This window comes from Neophocaena asiaeorientalis, unplaced genomic scaffold, assembly GCF_003031525.2.
Source record: "Neophocaena asiaeorientalis asiaeorientalis breed wild unplaced genomic scaffold, Neophocaena_asiaeorientalis_V1.1 scaffold124, whole genome shotgun sequence".
Lineage (NCBI taxonomy): Eukaryota > Metazoa > Chordata > Mammalia > Artiodactyla > Phocoenidae > Neophocaena > Neophocaena asiaeorientalis.
In genome coordinates this window covers 2,396,550-2,408,859 of record NW_020174135.1, presented here as the reverse complement: position 1 = coordinate 2,408,859, position 12,310 = coordinate 2,396,550, and the positions used below count along the sequence as shown (strand labels likewise).

At 41.2% G+C, this 12,310-nt stretch overlaps 2 non-coding genes across 2 annotated transcripts; both read left to right on the top strand.

The window, feature by feature from the left end:
• Positions 1-522: 522 nt before the first annotated feature.
• On the top strand, positions 523-629 carry LOC112406214 (U6 spliceosomal RNA). The gene has a single exon (XR_003004508.1). It is a non-coding gene; the product is annotated as a U6 spliceosomal RNA (small nuclear RNA).
• A 5,378-nt stretch (positions 630-6,007) lies between these two features.
• On the top strand, positions 6,008-6,109 carry LOC112406216 (U6 spliceosomal RNA). The gene has a single exon (XR_003004510.1). It is a non-coding gene; the product is annotated as a U6 spliceosomal RNA (small nuclear RNA).
• Positions 6,110-12,310: the final 6,201 nt, after the last annotated feature.

The following is a 12,310-nucleotide window of genomic DNA, read 5'->3' as shown; positions in this document are numbered from 1 at the left end:
TCAGCACTAAAAAGAAATGAGCTATCAAGCCACAGAAAAGACACGGAGGAATCTTAAATGCACATGGCTAACAGAAAGAAGCCGGTCTGAACAGGATACGTACTGCATGATTCTGACGATATGACATTCTGGAAAAGGCAATATAGAGACAGTAAAAAGAGCAGTGTCGGCCAGGGGTTCAAGGCGGGTGGGGAGAGGGTGATTAGGTAGAACACAGAGAAATTTGAGGGCAGTGAAACTATTCTCTGTGATACTGTAATGGTGGATACATAACACACATTTGTTAAAACCCATAGAACTGTACAGAAATGAACATTAAATTATGAAATTTGGTTAATACTAATGTGTCAACATTGGTTCATTAACTGCACCCAATGTAACACACTCATGCAAGGTCTTATTAATAGGAGAAAGTGTGTATATTGGGGGGAGGGTACGTGGGAACTCCCTGTACCAGATGCTCAATTTTTCTGAAAATGTAAAACTGCTCAAAAATCAACTATTAATTTAAAAAACCCTCAGGTGCTCACCTCGGCAGCACATAGACTAAAATTGGAACGATACAGAGAAGATTAGCATGGCCCCTGAGTAAGGATGACACGCAAATTCCTGAAGCGTTCCATATTAAAAAAAAAACCTCAGAGTTGTTGCTCAATGAATATCGTTATTATAAGCGTCCAGTATGTGCCAATGACCGCTTCAGCGCTGGAGGTCAGGCCTGTATCGGAAACAGCCCGGGTCTGCGCTGCGGCGGGGAGAGTGCAGGCGGCGCGATCTGCCACCAGGTGGCGCTCCTCCTCCCCGACTCTGTCTCATTTGTTCATTTTCTCCATTCTGCTCCTGTCTTCTCCTTCTTTCCCTTCCCGTGTGTACACTGTCATCCCTGGATCTAGTCACCTGGGTATGGAACCCAGCCCCGCCGTTTCCACGAGGGCGGCCTCCACCTTGGCGGGCGGCACGTCGCAGCCTCTGGGTCCCGGCGCGGGTGGAAAGTGATGGTGACCGGCCAGGGCGCTGGGTGAGCGCGCGAGCCTGCTCCACCTGCATCAGTCCCGGGCCCGGGTCCCTTTCCCTGCTCCTCCCACGCCGCCTCTGCCTGTGATGAATCTCCAGACCCTGCAGCTCACCCGCTGAGACTCGGCCTCGCCCCCGGCTCCCCAGCCCGGGATGGGGCGTTCACACCCGAACCACCCCGGGCTGGTCCCCAGCCTCACGCGCCTTGCCTCCCCTCAGATCTCTCCGCCTGGGGAAGCGGATTCGACAATCCAAAACCTAGCGGGGGAGACCCACCCTGCGCTAAGAGACCGGACAGCATCAAAGTGATTGTGTGACTGTGTGGCTGGGGGCGGGGTGGGGACGACGCGCTGGATGCGACAGAGGGAGGGCAACCAGCGGGCCCAGAGCGGGGACGCCCGGGTCAGGTCACCGCAGCGCGGGGGACACAGGCTCGGGGCTGGGGAGGGGTCTCCGGGGGAATTAGAAAGGATCACGATGAACAACTTGGATTCTTCTTGCGATAGGGAAAAAGGCTGGTCCACGAAATTATGTTAGAATTAAAACTTGCATTTCTCAAATGACAAACCAAAATGGGCCACAGAATAGAAAGACGTTTATAACACATTTATCTGATAAAATATTAGTATTCAGAATATATAAAGAATTACTATAGATCTTATAGTAAAAAACATAAACCTAATGCTTAAAATGGGCAAAAATAAAAACAGGCAAATCAGTGAAGAAAAACAAGGGAAGAAAAGTTCAACCTCACTAGAAATTAGGAAAACTCAAATAAGACCCCACAGGTTGACAAAAACTAAGAAGTCTGGTCATACCAGACGGTGATGAGGGTGTTTTCAGACACTGCTGGTAAGAATGTAGATTATTACAATCACACTGGAAAATCATTTTAAATCTCAGTAACTCCACTCCTACAACCCAGCATACTTATGTCCACATGTATAAGAACGTTCAGAGCAATCTTATTTGTAATAATAAGAAAAAGAGAAATAGCCTAAATTTCACCAACAGAATAGATAAGAAAATTTAATACAGTTATATAACAACTGTTCACTGCAGTGAGAATGAACGAGATACATATCTCATCACAGTATACAAAGAGAAAACAGATGCATAAAGATACATACATTCACAGGCACTGGAGCTGGCTGTGTTTAGGACTCAGGGCAAATGGGGTGGGATGTGCCCTCCCTTTAAACGTGGCTGGTTCTGTGGGCCCGGCCTCCCAGGGAGGCGCTGCCACTGAGCCACATGGTGAAGCTGGGCTCTGAGTTTGCTAGTGAATCGTGAGTACATTTTCGTTTTTCTTACAGCCCAGAGGAACGCTCACACCTGTGATCAGTGGGCAAGCAGGACACCCCGACCCGATCCCCGGAAGTGTCCTGCTCAAGGGCCACTGACTTTAAACTGTTATCCAACAGACTCTCCCTGGAAAAAAAAAAAAATAGTGTTTGATGGTTTTTGGTTGAAGCACAGAGCAGTCATAGAGTTAAAATTGCTCGGGACCTCAGAGAGACACTAGTTCAGCTTTCTCATTTTACGGCCTGAGACCTGGAAAGGTAAGGCGATTTTCCTGGGCTCACACAGCCTGACACCGCTGTTTTCTGTCAGCAACTCTGAGGAATCTATGGGAGAAAATGTGTTGGAAGTTTTAAAGCAATTGTTCTTTCTTCTGGTGTCTTAGAGTCTCCTCACTGATGGCAAACTTGATTTTTCCCGCTGTTCCACCCATCAATGCTGATCAGGACCCACATCCGCTTTCCTTATTATCCAAGACACTCTCCCCCGGCACACATCGTTTGCTTCCTTACTTGAGTGGTGTTTGAATGACGTCATCCCTTACTGCACATCAGCTGACTGTGCTTTTTGAAATCATGCTCTTGGTGGCTCCCGAGTTTACCCCTAGCCCCTGCCCCCGGTCGCTTTCTTGCTTTGTGCTCACGCCATCCCGTCCGGGTGGGCCTGTGCCTGTTTTTTTGGTCTACTGGGTGCTTCTTGAGAAAGTTGTGAGACAGGCTGATGGGTGTTACTACAGTTCTAGCTTATACCTGGTAACCATTTTATTTATCTACTTGTCATAAGTTATTATTTCTATTATCATGTTATTTCAATTTTCTTAGGTGCCAAACTATACACCTAGTAACCATTTTATTTAGTTATCATAAGTTATTATTTCTATTATCATATTATTTCAATTTTCTTAGGTGCCAAACTAAGTCGGTTTACTTCTGAAAGTACTCCAGGCAGTTTCAGCTTCAGGCAGATTTCAGAGTCTAGTTCAGTTTGGAATCTGAATTCAAGCAACTCTGGAGTGAACTCAGATTCCCACTCCCAGATCTCAGCTTCTCGAACGGCGAGGTATGTACTTTCATTTGCTCATCTGGTATGGGAAAGAGCACAGGGCTCTGGATACCTAGAGACCTGCTTTCCAATCTGAACTCCAAGGCCTACTGTGTGACCTTAGGCAAGTTATTTAACCTCTTTTGAGAGAGTTTTGTAAAATGGGAGTCTACACTTCTATTCCTGGGAGAACTGAAAGAGATTAAACGTGTAAATGTGCCTGGTGGCAAATTAATACCCAATGGTTTTGCTTGCATCTTCATTTTAACTTGAAAACTGGCTGCTGGTATTTAATTCTTGACAGATGAGAAACAAACAACAACAAATCAAAAAACCTAAATATTATTTCTGTGACTTGAAAACTGTGCTAGTGCTAAACTCTTCCGTAAAATTCAAGAGGAAGGAATACCTCACAATTCAATCTATTAGACCAGTATTACTCTGATAGTAAGACCAGAAAAACACATTACAAGGAAAACTACAGACTAATAACACTCATGAACATAGATGTGACAGTTCTTAACAAAATTTTAGCAAATCAAACATTCATTCGTGATAGAAACCCTCACCATCTAGGGAAAGAAGGGAATGTCCTCAACTATAAAAAACCTATAGCAAAAATATAATTAATGGGGAAAGACTGAATTCTTTCTAATATGAAAGAGGAAAAAAAAATTTGCTGTTGTCGTGTCTATCCATTAGTACTAGAACTATTATTAGAGGTTCTAGCCAGTGCAACAAAGCAAGAAAAAAAAAGGCTCCATATTGGAAAATAAGTAAAATACTTAATTTGTAGAAATCATAATCATTTATTTTAAAAACCTTGGGAATCTACAGAAAAAGCTAGACTGACTTATAAATAAGTTTAACAAGGTTTCTGGATAAAGAGACAATATTGAAAAATCAATTGAACAATCAAGTTGAAGCTAGATAAACAATATATTTAATTAAACCTCAAAAATACAAAATACATTTGACAAAAGATGGGCAAGACTTGATCACTGAAAACTACAAATTGTAGCAAAGAGAAATTAAAGAAGACTTGAATAAATAAAGATACACTGGGCATAGATTGGAGGACTTAATATTGTTAAGGTGTGAATTTACTCCAAATCAATCTAAGGATTCAAAGTAATTCTACTCAAAAACTCAGATTTTTTTTAAAGAAATTGACAAGCTGATTTTAAAATTCAGGAAATGTCAAAATGACTTAGAATAGGCAAAACAACTTTGCAAAAGAACAAATTTAGAGAACTTAACACTACTTGGTTTCAAGACTTATTATAAAGCTACAGTATTAAAGACAGTGTAGCACTGGAGAAAAAATAAGCAAAAAAGTAATAGAACAGAACAGAGTTTAAAATAAACCAATACCTATATGATCATTTAATTTTAAACAGTGTTGGCATGGCATTTCAATGGAGAAATGCTAATCTTTTAAATAAAAGGTGCTGGAACAACTGGATAGTATACTGAAAAAAAAAAAAACTCAACCCTTGGGTTTCCCTGGTGGCGCAGTCGTTGAGAGCCCGCCTGCCGATGCGAGAGACGCGGGTTCGTGCCCTGGTCCAGGAGGATCCCGCGTGCCGCGGAGCGGCGGAGCGGCTGGGCCCGTGAGCCATGGCCGCTGAGCCTGCGCGTCCGGAGCCTGTGCTCCGCAGCGGGAGAGGCCACAGCGGTGAGAGGCCCGCGTACCGCAAAAAAAACAAACAAACAAAAAAAAAAACTCAACCCTTACCTCATACCATATACAAAAATTAACTCAAGATGGAGAAAGACCTAAAAATAAGAGCTAAAACTTCCAGAAGAAAACATAGAAAATCTTAGTGACTTTGGCAAAGTTTCTTAAAAATGATAAAAGTCATGGAACAACTGGTAGTTTAGACTTCAAAAAAATAAAAACTTATGCTATTCAAAAAACACTTTATGGAAATAAAAAGGCAAGCCACATACTAGGAGAAAATATTGCAAAACATATATCTGACAAATAAATTATATTTGGAATATTAAAAATACTCTGCAATTTAATAATAAGATGACAATCCAATTAAAAATGGGCAAAAGATCTGAACAGACAAATACATCAAGGACAATCCACGGACAGCAAACAAGCAGATGGAAAGATGCTCAACATAATTAGTTATTAAAGAAAGGCAAATTAAAACCACAGTGAGATACCATTACACACCCACTAGAAAGAGTAAAATTCAAAAGGCTGACCATTCCAAGTGCTGGTGAGGAAGTGAACCAACTGGAAGGTCATGCATTGTGGGCAGAAATGTAAGACAGTACAACCACTTTGGAAAAGTTTAGTAGCTTCTAGAAAAAGATATGACTACCGTATCACCCTGCCATGCCACTCCTAGGTATCTACCCCAGAGAAATGAAAAGTATTGTCCATGCCGAGACCTGACACAAATGTTCACAGCAGTTTTATCTGCAATCAGGGCTGGTATGAGGGCAAGGCAAGTGGGACATTTGCACAAACCTGACAGCGAGCACCTCCTTAAGTTTGCACACAAGGTGCCCTGCTTCTCTCACCCTAGTCTGGATCCTGTTTGTAACAGTCAAAACGTGCAAACAATCTAAACCGCCATCTAAGGTGGGTGGTTAGAGAAGCCGTGGTCCCTCCACACACCGAAACGCTATTCTGTGCTTATTTCAACAGCGCGAAAAATGGGACAATACAGAGAGGATAGGCATAGTCCCTACACGGGGACGACTGCAATTTTGTGAAGCGTTCCGTATTTTTATAAAATAAATAAGTCCTAAGAATATAATGTAACCATAGTTACTAATGGTAACTATAGTTAGTAATACTGTATTGTATATCTGAAAGTTGCTAATAGATCTTAAAAGTTCTCAGCATGAGGAAAAAACTGTAACTGTGTGTGGTGATGGATGTTAACTAGACTTATTGTGATCATTTCACAATATTTACAATTATCAAATCATTATGTCGCACACCTGAAACTAATACAATGTTTTATGTCAATCACATCTCAAAAGGAAATAATATTTAGCAATAAAAAGTAATCAATTGTTGATTCATGCAACAACATGGATAAATTTCAAAACAATTATTCTGAGTGAAAGAAGTTAGACAAAAAGAATACATATTGTATGAATTCCATTTATACAAAATTTTAGAAAATGCAATTAATCTATAGGGACAAAAAGAAGATCAGTGGGTGCCAGGGAAATAAGTAGGAAGTAGGGGGAAGGAAGGAATACAAAGGGGAATAAGGAAGTCTCAGGGGTGACAGAATATATTCACAGCTTGATTGTGCTGATGGTTTCACAGCTGTATGTGTCAAACTTACTAAACTTTACTCTTTAGTAAGTGTTTATTCTATGTAAATTACATCTCAATAAAGCTGTAAAAAATAAAATGAGGCACAATAAAAACTTAAAGACATTAATCCTTATTGGATCCTGACTGGGAAAACAAACTTCAGGGCCAAATGGGAGCATCTGAATATGGACTAGGTATTAACCATTTTAGGAGCTTATTGGTAATTTCTGTAGGTATAATAATGGTATTGTGGATATGTAAGAAAATTCCAGTGTTCTTAGGAGATACATGCTGAACTATTTAGGGGTAAAATGGGATGTCTACAACTTATTTTAAATAGTTCGGAAAAAAGAAAAAAATAAATAGATAAAGCAAATATGGCAGAAATAGTAAGATGCTTGAATCTAGGTGTCAGTATACAGGTGTTCATTTGATTATCCATTCTTTCAGCTTTTTGAAAGGTTGGTTTGATAATTTTCTCATTAAAAAGCTGGAAAAATTTACCAAATGGATTTGAAAAAGAACCAAATTACAAGAGATACAACAGAAAATAACTGAATTATCAAACTCAATGAATAGGTTTAACTGAAGACATGGCAGAAGATAAAATCAGTGAACTGCAAAATAAATCTTAAAAAAGTATCCATAATGCACTACAGAGAGAAAGAGAGGCAGAAAATATGAAAGAAAAGTTAAGAAACATGGCAAATAAAATGAGAAGGCCTATCATGAATCTGGTTGGGATTCCAGGAGAAAGAGAAATTTCACTTATAGTTTTCAATGAATTCTTGAAAGTGTAAATGAAAAGAATCCATACTTAGGCATACCATGATGAATCTGCATGACACGAACGGCTGAGAGGCCTTAACAACTTCCAGTGAAGACGATAACCTCCAAAGAACAAAGACTGATGAGACTCTTCATCACCCATGACAGAAGCCAAGCGAAAAAATGGAACACTGTCAGTGGACTGAAAGAAAATGATTGTCAACCTAGAATTATTTAACCATAAAAAGTACTTTTAAGAATGAGGGCAGGGCTTCCCTGGTGGCGCAGTGGTTGAGAGTCCGCCTGCCGATGCAGGGGACACGGGTTCGTGCCTCGGTCCGGAAGGATCGCACATGCCGCGGAGCGGCTGGGCCCGTGAGCCATGGCCGCTGAGCCTGCGCGTCCGGAGCCTGTGCTCCGCAACGGGAGAGGCCACAGCAGTGAGAGGCCCGCGTACCGCAAAAAAAAAAAAGAATGAGGACAAAATAATTTTCAGGTGAACAAAAAATGAGAGTTTGGCACTAGCCATGCTTACTAAGTGAAGTTGTACAGTACGTGTATGAGACAGAGGGAAAGAGAGAGCAGATGAAGGTCAGAGATGCAAGGAATGTGGAGGACAAAAAAATTGGAACATGGAGGTATATTTAGACAAATCAGACTAAATAAAATAATATATCTTTTGAAGCTTAAAAGTAGAATTAAAATACAGAACTACGTGGTATATAAATTAGGAGAAGGGTAAAGATATTTATTAACATTCAACTTTTATAAGTATTATCTTGAAGTTTCTAGGGTTCCCTTACAGAATATAGCATATAACTTTCAAATTAGAAAGGAGAAAAAGTAGAACGAGAAAAAAATGTCAATCCAAAAGAAGGCAAGAAAGTAGAGAAAAGTAAACTTAGATGATGGAACAAAGTGAAAGCAAAAAATAAAATAATAGGCACAAATATTTTTCATACTGTATTTTAAAAATCAACACCAGAAGGCAAGTACAAGACTACCCATAGCAGCATATGTTCATTTACAAACAAAACCATATGACCCAGCAATGCCACTCCTGGGCAGACACCTGGAGAAAACCATAATTCAAAAAGACGCATGCACCCCAATGTTCACTGCAGCACTATTTACAATAGCCAGGACATGGAAGCAACCTAAATGTCCATCAACTGAGGAATGGATAAAGAAGATGTGGTATATATATATATATACAATGGAATATTACTCAGCCATAAAAAGAGCAAAATAATGCCATCTGCAGCAACATGGATGGACCTAGAGATTGCCATACTGAGTGAAGTAAGTCAGACAGAGAAAGACAAATATCATATTATATCACTTACATGTGGAATCTAAAAAAAGGGCACAAATGAACTTATTTACAAAGCAGAAGTAGAGTCACAGATGTAGATAACAAACTTATGGTTACCATGGGATGGGGCGGAGGGATAAATTGGGAGATTGGGACTGACATATACGCACTACTATATATAAAATAGATAACTAATAAGAACCTGCTGTACAGCACAGGGAACTCCACTCAATATTCTGTAATGGCCTATATGGGAAAAGACTCTAAAAAAGAGTGGATATATGTATACCTGATTCACTTTGCTGTATACCTGAAACTAACACAACATTGTAAACTCTACTCCGGTAAAAATTAAAAACAAAACAAAACAGAACTTGACATAACGCAAAAGTCCATCATGGACTGAATGAATACTCTATGGCATAGTCTTACAATGAACTACAACAGTGAAAATAAGTGAACTGCGGCGCTATATATCAGCATCACTGAATCTCACAAACACAGTTGAGCAAAGAAGCAAGAAGCAGAATTTGGAAGAACTTTAAGAAAAAGTTCCAAAGCTGGGCCAACTGACGAGTACTTCGTTTATTTAAAGACATCTAAATAGACTGTACGACCGTAAAGGCAAGGGGATGATTATTATAGTATCAGGAGAGCAGGCATCTCTAGGGGGAGGACATTCTCAGTCATGGTCACATATGGAGATTCCACGGTGTTGGTCCTGTTTCCTAGCTGTGCCCTGTCTGGTGATTCTGGGGAGGATATGTTTTATGCCCCCTTTTTAAATGTCTGATATAGTTATCAACTTCAAAATGAAAAGGAGGAAAAGAGCAGTCCTCCATGGAACCCTCTGACACACCAAGGAGGGTGAGTATAGAAAACCAACCTATATACAACCTACCAAGGCTGAATCATGAAGAAACAGAAAATTTGGATAAGCCGATAATGAGTAAGGAGATTGAAACAGTAATCAAGAAGCTCCCACCAAAGAAAAGCCCAAGACTAGGTGGTTTCACCAGTAAATTCTACCAAACATTTAAAGCAGAATTAACACCAATCCTTCTCAAACCCTTTCAAAAATTGAAGAGAGAACACTCGCAAACTCATTTTTATCAGAATTATCCTGATACCGAAGCCAGATAAAGACACAGCAAAAAAAACTATAGGCCAATACCTCTCACAAACACGGATGCCAACATTTTCAACAAAATATCCACAAAGTGATTTCAGCAGCACAGTAAGAGGCTCACACACCAAGAGCAAGCAGAATTATTCATTAAGAGGCTCACACACCACAAGCAAGCAGAATTATTCCTGTAAAGCAACGAAGAACAGTGCATGTGATATACCACATTAATAGACAGAAATCATATGCTCATTTCAACAGACGCACAAAAGGCACTTCACGAGATTCAGCATCCTTTCGTGATAGAAACTCGCAACCAATTGTGTAGAGAAAGAACGTACCTCAACATAATACAGGCCATTTATGACAGAATCACATCTAACATCTCACTCGTGGTGAAACGTTCAAAGCTTTCCCACTATGACTAGGTACAAGACAAGGGTGCCCACGCTCACTTCTATTCAGCATTGCACTGGAAAGTCCTCGCCAGAACAACAGGCGAGAAAAAGAAAGAAAGTCATCCAAACCAGAAGGGAAGAAGTCAAAACGTCTCTGCAGATATGTGTAGGTATACATGTATGATGAAGAAAAAAACCTACGGAACTACATAGCGGGTACAGTGATAGAGGTGCAGCTCTCTTTCATGGATAAAGTGAGGATCTTGTAACTAATCATGTCTACTTTTCTGCTTGGGCTAAGAAACCTGGAGTTTGATTTCCTATTTGCCTTTTATAAGCATGTCATTAGTTTGGGTGCTTACTCACTTTTTCTATTGTTTCCATTGTCCTGACTTCCTCATGTTTTCCCCGATATAAACTGCTTCAAATCCTTTTCAGAACAGAATAGGGTATACATTCACAAACACATCACCATCATCCAAATTGATTTATAAATGACCAAGGATTATTATCTGCCTCCAATCTATCTTCTCAGCCTTACAAGGTACTCCAGCCCTAACATGCATATGGTAGTACTGTCATATATATATTTTTTGCGTTACGCGGGCCTCTCACCTCTGTGGCCTCTCCCGTTGCGGAGCACAGGCTCCGGACGCGCAGGCTCAGCGGCCATGGCTCACGGGCCCAGCCGCTCCGCGGCATGTGCGATCCTCCCGGACCGGGGCACGAACCCGTGTCCCCTGCATCGGCAGGCGGACTCTCAACCACTGAGCCACCAGGGAAACCCCTGTCATATTTTGTCTAAACTTAACGTAGACTTCTGCTTTGATGCAACTAGGAGCATGGGGTTAACAGGTAAGCAGATTTGGTTTGCGTCTTGGATTTGCTTACAGGCTATGTAGCCTTAAGCAAATTACTCAACCTCTCTGAATCTCATTCCTAAAAGAGTACCTTGAAGGAATGTCGTACGGATTAGAAGTATTTTATGTAAGGCACTAAAACATGCTAAGAAGTTAAAGAACAGGAAATGTTCATTGCTAAATCCCATCTGCCATTCACTGGCTGCCTGATGTCGGGAGGTTGAAGAACCTGAGCGTGTTTAGTTTTTTCAGAAATTGGATGTATATAAAACCCCTAACAGATAAGGCTCATTTTAGTTTTTCCTTCTTTACCTCCTTCTTCACCTGTTGCCTCCACGTAGAAAACCCTTTACCATCTGTTAGCACCCAACCACTTACTAAGTTTCAGTTAAGAAAGGGGTCTTTTGTATTTACTTTTCTAACTATAATTAACCTTGTCCTTCTCAAGGTTCTCTGTGGATTTTTGACTAGTTTTGTGTTTCCTGCCCCATGGTTCCAAGTTTTTCGGGGGGACAGATTGTCTTGTTAACCTTTGTATTCCCTCATAATACCCTGCGTGCAGTTGGTGGTCATTATTTATGGCTTTGCATTACTTTTTCTGAGGATACTAAGACGATGTTAGACTACTTTCTTTTGGCTTTGCTTGACCTCACCTATCACTCTGCTGTCATGTTCCTGTTCGGGTTTTGGGTTAAGTCAGTATGGGCAACAACAACAAAAATAACAGATGGACACATTTGAAATTGTAAATTTTAATGCATTACATCAGAGGATAGGAACATAAGTGACTTCTGGGTGGGTCCTCCTCAGTCCAAGGTCGATGTTTTGGGTAAATTTAGGCTCCCAGCCTTTTTGCCCCTGTGGTTTTCACAGGGATGCTCTCAAAGGCCTTCCGGAAGCAACCCGGGGAGATGGAGCGCCCAGTTTTCCTGGAATTACACGAGCATATACACACACAGGACGCAGACTACGCACGCGGCACAGGAAGGACCCGTGGCTGGGTTGTTTCTTCTACCTGACTCCACCTGGAAAGCTCCTTCTTACCACCTCGGCCCGTTACAAGGACACCTTTCCTACTTACTTTCCCGACGGCCTTACCGGCTGCGTTGACTTCGGCTGCCCAACACCTCGGGAGGCGCCGCCGCTAGGTGACCGCGGCCGCTCGCCCTCCGTCCGCCCAGGCCCGAACGG